The sequence below is a fragment of the Pteropus alecto genome, unplaced genomic scaffold, assembly GCF_000325575.1.
Source record: "Pteropus alecto unplaced genomic scaffold, ASM32557v1 scaffold24, whole genome shotgun sequence".
NCBI lineage: Eukaryota > Metazoa > Chordata > Mammalia > Chiroptera > Pteropodidae > Pteropus > Pteropus alecto.
This window is the reverse complement of record NW_006439192.1, coordinates 19,229,876-19,247,326: the sequence shown is the minus strand read 5'-3', so window position 1 is coordinate 19,247,326 and position 17,451 is coordinate 19,229,876. Positions and strand designations below refer to the sequence as shown.

Here is a 17,451-nt window from a genome sequence, read left to right as displayed (position 1 = left end):
CTGGTTGGAGGAGGTCACATAGAGAGCTGCTCAGGGCACTCAAGTCTACACCAGCTCTTGGAGGCGCATAAAGCACAGACAGATGGAGACCATGGAAAGTCCTGCTGTGGTGAGTGCCCTGAAAGCTGCCACAGAGCAGAGACTGGCATCCATAGGTGAACCTGCAAAGGCCAAAGCAAGCTGCATTAATTTAAAACTGGGCAGAAGAACAGACAGACACAGGCTAACTCTGCTGGCAGATATAGTTCCAGGGGGAGTGCTAGAATTTCTTCAGAAGACACCTAGGATTCTGCCTGTAGCAGCTACCTCGGCTGACATGATAAGAAACTTGCAAGCAAAGAACTCTATTGCCTTAAATGGAGACTCAGTTTTAGCAGGGAGTTGGACATGAGATCAAGGAAACAAAACAGTGTATCAGCCAGGATGATCAGACTTGCTAGAGGAGCCAAGCTCATGGTTCAGGCAGATGATATGAGGTCTAAAGCCAAACGATGTGCTGCATTTTGAGGTCATTCTCAGAAATCATTATCAGCAAATACAAAGGCCCACATGCATAGGCATAGGAGTAGGAACATATTGGATACGCTGCCTCAGGAACTACCTGAAAACAAATCTAAGGACCATCAAATGAATATTGCCCCAATGCCATAGGGCCGCCTTCCATGATATCTGATTAACTCAACACTCAATGTCTTGGAGCTTGAGCTCTTCATGCTCTAAAGAAGTTCTTCCCCATAATCTTTCCCCAGCTCCCCACATGCCTCCTCCACATACGATCTCCTGCTGATGGCCTTTCGCATAACCATGGATGCCAATGCTCATGGAAAGATGTGGGGAGATTGTAAAGGGAGGCAGTTGCCATATTTCAGACTTTTCTCTGCAGTGCAATTACAGAGCATTATTCTTTATCTCATCCTGGAGAATCTGGCTCCTTAATTATAATAAACAACTTGAATTTATATATCACCGAGTGTCTTAAAAATCTCAAAGCTAATTTGCATGTAAAATATCTTGTTGTTTCTTCAAAACAGCTCCTCAAGGGCAAGAAAGGGCCAGTCGCTTCCTTTGATTCACAGTTCAACAGCTAATGCGACATGAAGCCTTAAAATCAGCTTATAGTGTTAACTATCAGGAAGAAAGAAGCTAAAAAGATAGCCTCCTAGAATTTCCTCAGTGACCTAAATGAAGATTAGTTAAAGATCTGGCCGCGTCGAAGTCTTGATAGGAATTGGATGAAAAGTCTCTTGTTTCTTAGACACTGTCCAGTCCTTCTAAACCGGATACACAAATAAAGCCCGGCCCAGCCGAGAGTGCTCCGGCACCTCCCATTCTCATTGGTTGACAGCTAAGGGTTTAAGGGTCACTGCTTTCTTTTCTCCCATCACCTTGGTCCCCTCCAGCCACAGCTAATAGCCCAGCGAGTGTTCGTTTGTCTCAGCAAGATTAAGTGAAGTGCAGTGGCATTTCTTCTAAACATGACTTGATTTTATTTTTCTTCTCAAATCCTCCTCTTCCTTCTCCACTCCCCACAGGACATTGTACAGACTCTCGATGAGGCCTGGAAAATCTTCACTGCTCCAGTGATCTGTGTTATGACACTTTGAGTCTCGCCATTAAGTCAATATTTAGAAGTGCAATTTAGAAATGGCAGGAGTTCAAGTCTTCCTGTCAGGTAGATAAAGCAGCAGACTGAAAAATTGATCAGTGGTGAAGCGTCCAAAATACCACACCTCAAGTTTTGAGAAATTTAATATTGTAAACAGACCCTTTATTACCCCACCCAATGGTGTCATTGAGCTGTGCAGGGAGAAATGTGTCTTAGGAAATTATCCCAGGCCCTAAATAGAGTATTTTGTGGGAGAATGTCCAAAAATAAACCAGGAACTGCATAACTAGAACCTAAGGACAAGAGCTGAATGTGTGTCCTTCACCGATTTCATCCCCTACCGTATCCCTCTGGTTTGGTATCAAAGGAACTTTATCGAGGGAGGAAAGGAAGAGGCTCCAATATTCACTTCATACTGAGAGTAACCCAAAGCAGAGAAGGATACCTTCTTCAGACAATCAGTGCTACCTCACACAGTGGTAGCAGTTTTTAATTTTATTCTTATGGCTATCATGATATATAAAAAAGGAACAAAAAATAGCAACCTTTAGGAGGCTGTGGTTAAAAGTCTTCAGAATAAGTGTTTGAAGATTCTAAGTTCTACATCTTTCATCATGCATCTTAGTCTTAACTCCCTACCGCCAAGCAGTCAGGAGGATTGGGAGCAACCATGGCTTTGGACGATGTTGTGTGTGGGTCTGGGCTCTTCTATTGGCCTCTTCCTGTCCTGCACAGATGTTCAGGCAAATAAGACACCTCCTATGTGGGAAAAGACACATTTCTACCCGGCTTCCCCTCCTCCACTTTCCAGAGGTGGGCTGGGCACAAGGTTAATGGTGGATATCTGACTCAGCTCCTATCAAGTTTTGGTTGTTACAATTAAGGTGATTACTTCTAAGTCAGGAGGCATATATTAGCTATTGATCAAGAATTGTAGATCGTTCATAACATCTTCTCCTTTACTGAGTGGTGGGTCTCTGACAACTTTCAGCTGGGCTGAGCGTAGATGCATACACTCAGGCAAAGGGAAAATTAGGAGCCCAGCATCAATCATGACAATGTGTAAGTTAACATTACGGCTAATTCTTTGACTCTATGTATGTGATTTCAAACACCTGGATAAATGCTGAAACTTTTTTTCAGGCAAATATTTGACATTGCAAATAAAAGGGATCCAGATTTTCACTATATTTTCCAATAATATCACCAATTTAGTATTAGAGTTTAAGATGTATGTAACTTTAAAACTGGAAGAGGTCTTAGTCAGTATGTAGTTGGCTGGTTTGTACACTTGTAAATCAAATCTGCGGATTTCCTTTCCAGAAAAAACACACCCATACATAATACACTCACAATTTTGTGCTTATGTAATATAAGAGACTGCAATGATGAAGACTGCCAAATGGTCTTTGACGTGGCAACACATATATATCTACAATATCTAACTGATTTGATTTTTTTAATGTGATGGAAATATGTGTTAAAAACTCACTAAAGTATCAAATGAACCCCAAGATTCTGTAATTAATGTCTGGCAAGAGTACACTTGGGTCAAAATTCTCTAAGACTCTTTGGGCTGAACTCACCTTGAGTCATTTCCTTTGTCAGTAGTAACTTTGGTAAAATCTGCATCGCTGCCATTGTCTGTCTGTGTCAGCAAGAAAAGGATTACAAATTCATGTTTCGAGTTTGAAGTTGTCTCAAAGAAGCGATCTTCAAAAGCATTCTGCAGGATTTCTAGGCATCAACCGCTTCTGCTGCAGAGAAACTGAGGAGGCCTCTCTGGACCACCACCTGCGGAAGCAATCCCTCCAGCGTTCGAAAGTCTCCACAGCTGTCCAGCCACGTTCAACCACCTTCTACAGGATGTTGTCTTGGCCAAAGAGATCACAGTTTCAGCAGCAACCACTCTGGTAATTAGAAAGCCTTAAAGAGAAATCCAGGGATGAACTTCCATTCTTCATGAATTAGGGCAAATCTGTTTTTTCATAAAACATCTAAAAGGGTATGACTCAAGGCCCAGGAATAGGCTCTCAGGAGACAACTATGAGCAAAACCAAATACAGGCTCTTCTCACATCCCTTCCCAGCCCTGAGAATTTACCATCCAGGCAAGGAGACAGATGATAATCTGACACTAGCCCAAATAAATGTAAAGTACACTTGTTAAAAGCATAATAATGAAAAGCATGTTGCATTATGATATCATCTAATAAGGTGACATCTTATAGGGTGATATCATCTGAGAGGATGACATGAGTTAACACCTGAGAGGGTGGGTAAGGTGGGGGAGTAGAAGTGGAAGAGTTGATAGGACTGAGGGGAAAGCATGTGTTCATGTTGTGGAATAGATGGGAGGAACACGGAAATTTCAAGAAACTGAGAGGGGAGGATAGATGTGGTGTGGATGAGGTGGAGAGAAACCCAGGCCGGGCCAGTCTCTATGGCTCAAGCTGAAGAATTTAGCCTTATCCGAAGAGGAATAATAAGTCATTGGAAGGTTTTAAGATGGAGGATGACAGTATCATACTTACATTTTGCCAAGATTACTCCAGCTTCAACATGCGGAATGGAACGTAGGCATCCATAGTGCATGGACAAGGGTTGGCCGACCGGTCAGGAAGTTACTGAGTGGACCTAGTAAAGAAGGGAGAACAGCTTGGCCTAGGGTAATAGAAGTCGTAAGAAATAGATGGATTGTGAACATATTTAGAAATTAAAATTGCCATGACTTGGTGATGGACTGGATTTGGGATTAAGAGATTGAGCCAAGGCCGGGGAGGGTCTTGTGCTGCTGTTGCACAACCGGCCTTCCCAGGTTTGCCAGGAACTCCCCAGAGCATAGCAGGGGGCCGGGGGGGATGTAGAGGGAGGGGTCCTGACTAAGCAAAGAAAGGGGACCAAAGTTGGTACTTCTTGTATTAAATCGATCCTTAGTAGAGAACGAGAGAATGCTGGAAACTTGGCTTTTGATGGCTGAGCATGGTTTTGCATCCATTCCTTCTAGACCTGTGCCACAGTCTTGGTTGTTGCTGAATACCTCCTAGTCCGTCAGTGGACAAATGGGCTCAGGTGCCTCTGCTGTGCCTTTCCCAGCTGGGGTGATGGGCTGCTGGCTGTCTGGTCCAGCATGCGTCAGAGGGATTTCCACTGCGTTAGGATGCAAAGGTGCACTTTCACCCACCAGAGCCCTCTGTGTGCAGACAGCTCTGCCCCTCCTGTTCTCCCTGCTGTGTTTCCAGCACGTCACTGGATCGCTTGGGGGAACCTGAGAGAAATGTAAAGAAAAGAGCCAGAATGTGGCTTCTAAACCAATTCAGCCACTTTCTTGTTGGGCACAGTCACTTAATTTCTCTGTGCTCCAGTTTCATTATTTGTCCAGCAGGGATGACCATGTGTACCTCTTAGGCTTGCTGGGCATGTGAAATGAGATAAGATATGTAGAGTATTTGATCAGAGTATATGTTCAACCTAGCCCGAGTGCCCAGATTCTAAAATAGGAACTTTAGCTTGTGCCCATTGTCATGAGTCACACAGGGTAAGCGCTCTGACCAAGGTCACTCTTAACCAAATATAGAATTCTTGAATGCACATGAAGAATTCAAACATATAATTGCAGCAAAGACCTCAGAGTGAAACAAAAGCCCTATTTTTAAGTTGCCAAGAGGATTCTGGGACAGACCATCAGGGCCAGTAAGGAACTGGAGAACAGTGTTCCCAGGAAAACAGTAGAGAGAAGGCACTGGCCGCTGGGCCATTGGAGAAGGGAAGGAGGACAGAGGCTGGCTTTTTGGTGTCTCAGGGGTGGGGGATAGAAGCCATGGACAGGGTGAGCCATACCCATGATCACTTGCAGAGGGAGAGCTTAACGGGGCAGCGTGGCCACTGGACTGGCCCCTGGCTGTTGCCCAAGGATTTCAGCAAAGTCGCTTTGCAGGGCCCACATGTTCCTGGGAGTGGCTCAGAACCACCTCACAGGTCAGAGAGACCAAGATCCCCCTAGACACATGGGGGAAAGGGACGTTTGTAAGACTTGGAGATCACAGTCCCTGGGTAGGTCTAGCAAATGACTTTAGGGCTGAGCTCTGCAGTAAAGGGCTTCTCAGTTTCTAGCATCCTGAGTTGGCCCAATCTGTGGTGATCCAAATACCAGGGAGCCGCCTGCTCAGAGAAGAAGGCTTTGGTCGGGAATATTATGTGGTGCAGAGGTCAAGATGGCTTCCTGTGGGGGTAGCATGATGTCACTGCAATCACGTAATTGTTTGCAAGATTTAGATGATTTTGAAACTTGTGCTTCAGCTCTGATAGCGTATATAAGGGGGCCTCCAGGGGTGTCATTCCAATAGCGGTCATTCATTCTTCACCTGGACTCACCTGAGAAGAGGGCAGGCTCTGACTCTGGGCTAGAGATTTTTCTCCTTCTAAAGCTAACTAGCAGATACAGAGATTAAAACCCCACCCTTGGCTTCACTATGTCTTGCTGTAGTGTCACCACCGCCTTCCTAAAGTGGAGATGCAGCCGGGGTTGGCCATGTAGTCCTTCTCACCCTTGTTTCCTGTTAGTCACTTCTGATGCCCAGTGAGTCGTTTGCAGTTGAGTTTTTGGAATCCACTCTAATAGATGAGTTGCTTCTCATCTCACTTGTCTCCCGGGCTTGCTCTCTGCCCCTGCACACAAGGCCAGTCTTCAGTGGAGTCTTGAGCTCAGGCCAGCTCACCGCCCTCTTTCTACATCAGAACAGAGGTGTTGCCAGAGGTCTCCCAGCCCTGTGGGCCAGCCAACCCTGGGGAAAGGTCTCTGAGATCAAAGACCCCACTTTCCCCAAGGACTTGTTCCCACAAGCTCCTGTGCCTCGGATGCATTTTGCTAGAAAAGGTTATATGTTTCTAAGTGAGTTAATTGGCTTAGCTGTTTTAATAAGCTCTCTTGAGACGTATATTCAATGGTACACCTGCCTCATATCACATAAAATGCAGCTCACAGGGGTTATTGTTACAAGATGTGTCAAAGTTGGCAAGTGGAGCTGCACTTGGAAGGTGAGATCTGTGCTCCAGGAAGTTGGAGAAATGTGATTTTTATGGACTCAAGTTGGTGGTCCTTGGAGAGAGCTGCCAGGAAGGAAGAGTCATACAGGATAGTAGTGTGCGTAGTGGGGACGTGCGGGAGAGTGCCGGTTACTGGCCGACAGGGAGACCTTGGGACAATCATTCCTCCCATTGAGGCCTTTGTTTTCTCAGCTGGAAAATAAAGGTGTTGGATGTAAGGCTGTCGTGAAGGGCCGTGAAAGCTGTGAGTTGTGCCAGGACGTCACATCCGTGGCTATTGCTCACGTTGTAGACATCGTAGGTTTGCATATTTATTTCAGCCATATTTTGGCCTACGACAGTTAAGTGTTGTGACAAAATATGTATAGTAAGATAATTTTCTGATGGTGGAAGTTAAATGTTTTGAAAAAGAAATGTCCCCCCTCTCCCCCCCATTTTTCTTCACACAAAGGTGCCTGGGCTTAGTGGTGGCCCTCTTCGGGTGTTCTTGAGTTCCCTCTAAGTCTGTATTTTCTACTCAGGATACATTTATTAGGTTATAGAAGAGGATACTCGCCCAGCCTGAGATGGGAATATCTACCAGGAAGGTGAACTCTAGACAGAGATAAGATGAGGTCCTGAAAAATGAACCCTAATTAAAGGCAATTCCCTTCAAATTTCCTTGGGAACAGTGAGGAAACAAGATGGAGTAAAGCCAAAACATGCCCTCAAAGTGGTCGTGAATCCAGAATCTTACTCCAAAGTTTCTGTTTGATCTTTGAAACTGCGAGATCCAGACCTTTGCCTTTGTTTCCTCACAGATGCCTATGCAGAGGTTCAGACACCTCTGCTTTCCTCAGGCATGTTGGAGTGACCTGAAATGACCTCAGTTAATCAGATTCCATGCTCCCTCGGAAGCCTGGAGGCAGCAGCCCAGAGGTTGAGCAATGTGCCCACATCCACAGACTGTACCTGTGGCATATCCAGAAAGGAGCCCACAGACTTTTGAGTAGGGAACTGTCTCGTGGGATCCACACAACACCCCGCTGCAGTCTGCCGATTTCCACCAGATAAAGACTAAAGACAACAAAACAAAGCACCCACACTAGTTCACCTAGGAAAATTAGCCTTGCTCCCTCAAAAACGACCAATTTTACTACTTCCAAGTTCCATTGCATTGTGGCTGTCATTTCTTGCTGGCTGTTTACCTTGTCAGTCATTTATTCTTTCTGGGTTATAAGATTAGAGATAAGGTGACTGTTTTTCCTTCTGAGACTTCATCAAGGAGAGACCATTTAAGACAGAGAGAGCAGAAGGGTTGCACTTCCTCAGTTTCTGTCTACGTGGGTACTAGTCTAATCCCTTCTTGGGGACACACTGGGGTTTAAGCTTCTATTCAAAGTAACCATGTCTGCAGGACTCACATTCAGAGCATCTCTGATTGGTTGAGGTACAATCTTCTCACCCCAACCTCTGGCTATCTGATTATCTGAATAGATAGTAAATGATATAGCCCCATTTGCTCTGCTATGAAGGTTCTTCTCTCTGATCCGCTTACAGAATTTCAGCTGTGGACAACCCTAGGGAGAATAAACCCTACCACTGTCAGTCACATTTCGTTTCAACTCGCCACACAACTTTAGGCCCAGCTGCTTTCTGAATATTACCGTTTCCATAAAGTGGAGCTACTGCTGCTTAGTTTCCTATTTCAGGGGGCTTCAAACTGGCCTCCCAAGGGTCACCAAGAGAAAATTAGTTTTAAGGGAATAGATACTAGGATATGTATTGTAAAAATTGTCCTGACTAAAAACATACCCTTTTCCTACTTTGCATAAGAAAGAAATACCCATCACCATCGAGAACCTTACTGAGGTGCATCACCCCAGTTCATGAAAACCTCCAGGCACCAAACAAAAGGACAGTTCAAAATATTGGTGTAGGTGTTGAGAAAGTGAATGCACCTAGTGATAAAAATAACTTTTAAAAATTCAAATATTTTCCAATCTTTGCTTTTAAATTATTTAAGAAAAACTTAATTGAGTTGTCAGCTAAAACATTATTTAAAAATGTATGATAATAGATCATTATGTGAATGTTGGCATTCAAAGAAGCACTTCAAAAAAATCAAATGACATTGGTACAATAAGCCACTTCTATTTCCATCTACTTATTTATGTGAACAACTTTCTTAACACTCACATTTAACATATAAGAATAGAATGGATTCTGAATGTGTCTCATTCTAGAGTTCAATCATATTCACCCATGGACATATGAATTAATTTTCAAAAGGCATTCCTATTCCTTTCATTATGAGATGTATTTCTAGTGAAATGTAACTTTTTTATGTTTGATGATTATTTATTGAAATTTGAGGTTCCACTTGGTACACTAATGGCTTAGTTGTTTTGAAACAACTCTTTTCTCCACAACGACTAGAAAATCTGATGAACTGTGTATGTGTACATATGTATGATGAATCAGAGACATACCAAGACCTAGAGAAAGAGGTATATCTAGCAATTGGTACCATGTCTTCCCTGCAGTCAAAAGCAGCAGTTGAGCGGCTAAGACTAAACTGAGCTTTTGACAGAATCACAGGATGGAAAAAATAACAAAAATTGGAGTTCACATCTCACAGTGAGAATAGATCTAGTAAGCATCCTAGGCTTTCGATTGAACAATAAAGGGCAAGAAATGCTCTAGAATAAGAATGAGAGAGAAATAGACAAGGAGCGAAGACTTCTTGAGGACTGAAGCTTTCATAAAGACAAAGTTGAGCTTCAAATAATCTTAATCTTTGACTAAATCCACTCTGGATCAAGATGGTCTGCCTATGTGCCCATCAGAAGCAAAAGCGTATATTCCTTGGAAGAAGAGAACATATGCAGTGTCAAATGATATAGATAATTTTACATACTCAATATGCAGCATTCAATTATAAAAAATAACCAGAATATAGGAAAACAAGACGTGGCTGAAAAATCAAGAATGAAAAAGCAGCCAACATAGGCTCAAACCCATAGGTATCCAGATATCAGGCATGGACTTTACCCCATTTTCCGTTTAGACAAAAAAGTGCAGCTCACGGCCAGTGTTAATTTAATTTTATATAAACACGCTTTTTGAGGCTGAGGCAAATCTGACTGGTTTTCCATGTGAAAATAAAATATAAAAACTGTTCTTGGAGTTATCTCTAAACAGAATTTGTCTCTAATCTTAATGTAACAGAAATGCATACATAAATTGTAGTCATCAAGAGAATCTTGGGCTAACACCTGTTCCTAATCCTAATGTAACAGAAATGTATACATAAATTGCAGTCATCAAGAGAATCTTGGGCTAACACCTGTTTGAGAACAATGTTAACATCATGCATAGGAATGTTATGTTTTCTAGGATTTGACATTTCCAGTGATCAAGAATTACCATATTTTATAAATGGAAATACCACTACTAATTACAGAACGCTTTAAATAGAACGATGTTATTTGTTTCCAAAGACTATCAATACACTAGAACGATGCAAAAATAATAATAAAAATGAGATAGTTTGTGACAAACTTTGGGAATAAGGTTAGGACTGTAATCTGTGAGTTATCTTGGGTTAAATGCTGCAGCGGCAAACACCGCTGGTGAATATTCTTGAGGCAAATGGGATATGGGTTAAGAAAGCCATGACAAAGGAACTAAATGAAAAAAATGGATACTTGCACTAGTAAACAATAATTGTTTTTAAAAAAAGTAAATTCGAGAACTGACGAAGGCTTATCCAGCTTAAATTTAGAGAGGCAAAAAGGTGAAAAATGTAGAAAAGAGTATAAGAGACATATGAGATATAGTGAAAAGGCCATAGAAAGAGTAGAGAGAATGAGACAGAAGTAAAATTTGAGAGAGAATGATTCAGAACTTTCCAAAACAGACAAGAGACTTCAAATCATAAAATCAAGACGTGCTATGAAACCTAGGAAAGAACACCATGAATTTCAGAACTGCTGAACACCACAGACAATGAGAAAATCATAAAAGCATGCAGAGAAAATTGTTCAAAGGGGCAGTAGTAAGACTGACTGCTGACTTTCCAACAGAAATATTGGAATCTGGAAGGACAATGGACTAACATCCTTAAAATGAAAAAAGAAAATAATGATTTACCCAAAATTCTATATCTAGTGAAAATACCCTTCCAAAATAAAAGCAAAAAATGACTTTTTTCTAGAAACAGAAAAAATGAATTTATTGCCAGCAGGTTTAGAGTAAAGGAAATACTACATTCTTCAGGCAGAAGGAAAATGGTCACAGATGGTGACATAGGGATAGAGGAAGGAATGAAGAGCAACAGAAAGGGTAAGTTACAGGTAAAAATAATTAATAATAATAGTAATAATCATTTTTGGATTAAAAATGTATACAGCATTAAAATACATGATAACATAAGCAGAGAAGTTGGGGGAAATGTAAAATTCAGAGTTAAAGTGTTCAAATATCTTTGCATTATCCGGGAAGTTAGGGACGTGCAAATTTATAATAGGCTACAATAAACCAATATTTCAATTTTTTATCATCTTCAGGGCACTGTGCCAAGAACAGATCAATTAAAATATACAAATAGCTAGCTAGTAGAAGAAGTGAAATGGAACAAAAACAATAATACATACTCAATCCAAAAGAAATCAAGAAAGAGGAGAAACTATCCAATGTGTGATGAATACAAGATATATAGTAAGATAGCTGATTAAACACAAAAATATCAATAAATACATGATACATAAAATTTTAAGTTTTTACTAATATCTCATTAAATATTTCAATTCATCTAAATGATTCTATTTGCATAAAATTAAAAATAGGTTAAACTAATTGACAGCGTTAAAATAGTGTTTACACTTGGTAGAGTAGTGACTAGAAAGGAGCATGAGAAGGTGCCTATGTGCGAAGACAGTGTTCTGTATCTTGAGCTGAGTGCTGGTTACACAGATACATTCATTTTGCAGGAATTCATTGAATAGTACAATTATGGTTTAGTCACTTTTTTGTGTTTATGCTAAACTTTAATAGAAATATACATTAAAAACAACTATTGTCAGACTGAAAAAAGCAAAGACTAATATATGCTGCTGATAAAAGATGTACGTCAAATGTAAGTAAGCAGAAATGTTGAAAGTAATAGCGTTTTTAAAGATACATCACATAAACACTAACCAAGGAGAGCTGGTGCTTCTATACTATCAATTTAGATTCTAAGCCTACAATATTTTTAAGATAAAGACATTTCGTGTTGATTTAAAGTTTAATTTAGCAGGGAAAATGTAACAATTCTAAATTTTAATGCTCCTAATTGTACAACCTCAAAATAAATAAAGCAAAATCGACAGAGAAATGGAGAAAAAGGAGAAATGGGTAAATTCACAATTATAGTAGAGGTTTAAGACATTTTTCTCAGTAACATAAAATAAGAGAACAAAAAAATTAGAAGAATACACAAAATTTACACAACATAATTAACATATTTACCTAATTGATAATACTAGAACACTGCACTTAACACTGCTAAATATACATTACTATTCTCAAGTGCATGTGGAACATTTGTCACAAGTGACCATATGTTAGCCATAAAGCATTTCTCAACAAATTGGAAAAGTCTGAAATCATACAGATTTGTTCTCTAACTACATTGTAATTAAATATAATCAATAATAAAAAGAAAATTTTAAATTCTTGTGCATTTGGAAAATAACCAGAGACTTCTAAATAACTCATGGTTCAAAGGAGAAGTAACTATGGAAATTTAGAAAATATCTTAAACTGAGAGATAGTGAAGATAGTACATATGATGTAGTAGAATAACTGGGATGCACGTAAAATCATGCCTAAAAGGAAATTAAGTCACACAGGCAAATATTAGATAAGAAGAATGGCCAAAAATCAAAGATCTGAGTCTCCATCTCAAAAGAAATTAAATTCCACCAAAATAGAAAAGAAAAAAGAAATAATAAAGATAAGAGCAGAGATGAACAAAATAGAAACCAAAAACTTACACTACAGATAATTGACAAAACCACATATGTGCTTGGAAAAAAAATGTGAAGTGGATGAAATCTTGACAAGGCTTATATAAATAGAGAAGACACAAATAACAAATAATAAACTGGAAAAGGAGACATCAATTTAGAACCTGTAGTCATTAAAAAGCCAGTAAAATAATACTATGAAAAATGTTATGCCAATGTATTTGAAATGTAGATAAAATAGACAAATTTCTGGGGAAAAATTATCAAAACTGACTCCAAAAATAGAAAACTGGAATACTTCTATATCTATTTTTAAATTAAATCTTTAGAAAAAACCTTCCCTAACAGAATGTCTCAGTATTAGATGCCACCACAAATAAGTTTTCAAACATTTAAGGAAAAAGTAACACCGATCTTACACAAATTTTTTCAGAGAAGGTATAAATGTAAATCACTTTTATTATGAAGTCAGCATAAGCATGATACTAAAATGTGGCAAAGATATTAAAAGAAATACAAAATATTGTATAGTGTTAGACGGGGGTCTGAAGATATATATATAGGTGTATCATAATTTTTTGAAAAAAAAATCTTTTATTACTGCTCCAAAGTGTCTCCCTTGTCATAAATCAGGTACTGACTATGTATTTGTGGGTCTGTTTCAAGAATCTCTAACCTTTACCTTTAGTCTCTGTGTCTATTCTCGCAAAAATGCCAGTTTGTGTTCACTTTTGTAGCTTTAAAATAAGTCTTTATATCTATCCAACAGGGTGAATTTTCCCGTTTTGTTCATGTGACTCGAGATTGCCTTTGCTGTATTTGACTCTTGATTCCCATATAAGTTTTAGAATCAACTTGTCAATTCACACACATGTGCCGCTCATGTGTACACACAGTTGGAATTTTGATTGGAGTTACAATTGATATACTTATAATATTAAAGTTTCTAATTCATATATATAATATATTCCTCCACTTTTAATGTCTTTTTACATTTCTCTAAATAAATTTTCTATGTAAAATTCTTAGGTCATTTTTATTAAATGTATTTCTGTATCTTTTATGTTTTTACTCTATTCTAAATGATGTTGGTTTTTAAATTTCATTCTCTAATTTTTGTTCCTAGTACGCATAAATACCATAATAACATTTTATTTTTAATTGTTTTGTTTTTATCCCTGTGTTCCCTGCCATAGCCCCAACTGGATAGGCCTCCAGTACAATATTGAATAGAAGTTATGGCAGGAGGCATCCTTATCCCACTGTTGAACACATTTTACCATCGACTATGATATATGTTTTTTGGTAAATATTTTTTATCAGATTAAGGGTACAGTTTACTAGTTACCCAAGTCTATTCTAATAAATTCTAGCTCAGTTTACTAAGAGCTTTTATTATAAATGGTTTTTGAACTTTATCAAATACTTTTTATGTGTCTATTGAGATGATCGAATGCTTTTTCACCTTTATTTTGTCGCTGTTGTGAATTATACTGATAGATTTTAAAATAGTAAACCTATCTTTTATTCCTATAATAAACCCAATTTGGTTTGCTTATATTATTCTATTTATGTATTAATTTTTGAAAACTGGATATTTACACAATAGAATTTTTGTATCCTAATTCATACATTAGAAGGAAGTAGGAAGTTATCACTAAAAATATGTTTTTGGTTTCTTATTACAGAAATAACAAATATTTTTCTTAGTAAAGTTACATCAATTCAATAAGCAATTATAAGAATATAAAAGTCAGCCACAATCCTTCTGAATCAGCTAGGAATTGTCTGCTGCAAGTAATAGCAAACCTTAGTTAAAAGTGAACAGTGGATAAACATACAGAAATTTATTCGTGTCACATAACAAGAAGTACTTTATGTGGTTTACCTGATCACCTATGTCATTTTTAAAACCTAGGCAATTTACAGCCTTCTACTTGTTTTTTGCATATTAACTTTTTACCTTCATGCTCATTGCCTCATGGTTTAGAAATAGCTGCTGCAGGTCCAGGGATCATGTCCTCACAACTTGCATTCCAAACTGGAAAAGTGGGAAAGAGGTAGTGCTAACAATGAAGGTAAAGTTTCTTTCCACTCTAAGCACCTCAGCAAATCAAAATGCCAGTACTGGGTTATATGACTGTTCCTAGCCATAAGGGACCCTGGGGAGGTGAGAAAGCTTTACTCTTTCTACAGTAACAGATAAAGGGAAAAGGAAGTCCAGGATGACTTTGGTTTAGCCAAAGAAAGTTTACCAAACCGGCACCCAAATTTTGCCCGTTCTTATAGATTGTTATGTTTATTTCCACTCTTTTTTAGACATAAATGTGCTTTTAAATATTTACAAAAACGAGATCATGCTTTACATACTATTTAGTCACCTTTTTTCACTTGAAATATTATGCCAATAAATACAAATGACATAATTATTTCAATACCTATATGGTATTTCATTATTTGGATGTACCATAATTTAACCATACCTCTATTGCCAAATGTTTAAATTGCTTCCTAATTTTAACTTACAAGTAACATTTAATAAAGATGCTTGTATATACGACTTTATTTTCTTAGAGTATGCTCCTAGAAGTGATTTGCTAGGCAAAGCATGCATATAATAAAATTGTATGAATATTGCCTAACAACCTCATTCTTAATGGATGAGAGTGACTTAGGACTACACACCTATGTATATGACTTATATTGGTATTTTTCAAACACATATGTTGATCTATAATGGACAGTGAAATCAATTTATGAGTTGCTAATCAGTATTTTAAAAAATACTTAAAATAGAAGAGAACAAGAAAGTATTAGCATGCATTGCTCATTGTTTGGTGCAACTTTTATTTCCTCTGTGTGTGTTTCTGTACTTGTCATGAAGTATTATGAGTATTTTGCCAAGTTTTAAAAACATTTCCATAGAGGAAACGCTCATGTATGTTTCTTATTTCTAACACTGATTTTTTACCTCTATTTCTTATTAATTGCCTTGATAAGAAGTGCTATAACAGTAATAAATTACAGTGGTAATGGCATCCCATGAAGTTTTGAAATGCGGAATTTTCACTGTTGTTAATAATTAGCCTGTCAATGATGTTTTCATTTCCTCTTTACATCAAGTTACATAAAAATTTTCTTTTTCATTCATAAGGAGTTGGGTTTATTTTTAGTTAACTGTTATGATTAATTCTTAATGTTATTACCTGTGGTCAGATAATATGCACTGTGGCCTATAAAATTTCTGATTTTTGGAAGTTACTGAGTTTTGGGTTTTTTTTGTAGCCAGAATATGATTAGTTTTTCAATTGTTGTATTTGACAATAGGGGACATTCTATAATACTAATATGCAATTTTCAACATCTATTGAATCCAGTTTACCGACACTAACATTTAAATCCTCCATAGATTTATATAGCTATGTCTTATATATTCTACATTGAAATATCTTATATATCTGTTATTATTTATCTTTCTACTTACAAAAAAAGTTTGCTGTAAGACAGTATGTTACACTGGCTGGAGCCTCATACACCTTGTGATTACAGCATCTACTTATTGCATCATTCTCTCTTTTTCTTGATTTAATCTCTTGTTGTTTTGTGCATCATGTCCCCTAAGCATACAAAATCTACTGCTAATGTTGCCAATAAGAGGCCATGCCTAGTGATTGATCTGGAAATGAAATTAAAAGTGTTGAATGACATGAAGGTGGAAAATCAGTCATGGTTATCACTTGCATGTCAGGCATGTCCCATTCGACCATAGCTATGATCTTGAAGAACAAGAACAAAGTGATGGAAACCACTAAAGTGTCTGCTTCATCGAAGTCCTCAAGACTAACACTAAAGTGTCTGCTTCATCGAAGTCCTCAAGACTGAAAAAATTTGAGAAGGGCCTATATCAGACATGGAGGAACTTCTAATGACCAGGATCAAAGACCAGACATAGAAATGTATTTCCCTCAGCTCCATGACAATCATGGACAAAGAAAAATGTTTGTCTGTGGTGTTGAAAGAAAAGACTGGAGTTGACTACGGTGTTGAATTTATTGCTAGATTTGGGTGGCTTAAACAATTCAAGAATCGTTATTCACCACATAATGTGAAAATGAGAAGTGAGTCTGCAAGTGCCTATGCGAAGGCAGCTAAAGAATTTTTGGACACTCTAGATAAGCTGATTGTAAAGAAAAATTACTTGCCAAAGCAAATATTCAGTGTGGATGAAACCTCCCTATTCTGGAAAGATGCCTCCAAGGACTTTCATCCATAAGGAGGCAAAGTCAATGGCAGTTTTCAAGGCTTTTGAGGACAGGAAAATAGTCTTGCTTGGAGGCAATGTTGCAAGCTACAAACTGAAACCGTCTGTGATCTGGCACAGTGAGAACCTCAAGGCCTTCAAGTTGTCAATAAGCACACACTGCCAGTGTACCACAGGAGCAATGAGAAGTAATCAATGACCTAGCTCCTCTTCCAAGATGCACTCCTAAATTACTGTGCCAGTGGAATGAAGGTCCTGTTTAGAGAATAGCATGCCTTTCAAGATTTTACTTATTGTTGATAATGTTCCCGGACATTCTCTTTTTATTGGTGCTCTTCATCCCCTTATCTAAGTGGGTTTTCTCCCTCCAAACACCAGTTCTTGGATCTAACCAATGGATCAAGGAGTTATAGCAGCTTTTAAGGCCTATTACCTGAGGGGGACATTTGCCCAGGCTACCATGCAACTGAGGAAGACATGGAGAAGACATTGATGAAATTCTGAAAAGATTACAACATCTATGACTGTATCAAGAAATTTGCTTGG

General features: G+C 38.4%; 1 protein-coding gene across 1 annotated transcript in view; it reads left to right on the top strand.

Moving 5' to 3' along the window:
* Nucleotides 1–17,451, top strand: part of ENPP6 (ectonucleotide pyrophosphatase/phosphodiesterase 6) — a 91,865-nt gene that overhangs the window by 36,065 nt on the left and 38,349 nt on the right. The window lies entirely within an intron of this gene.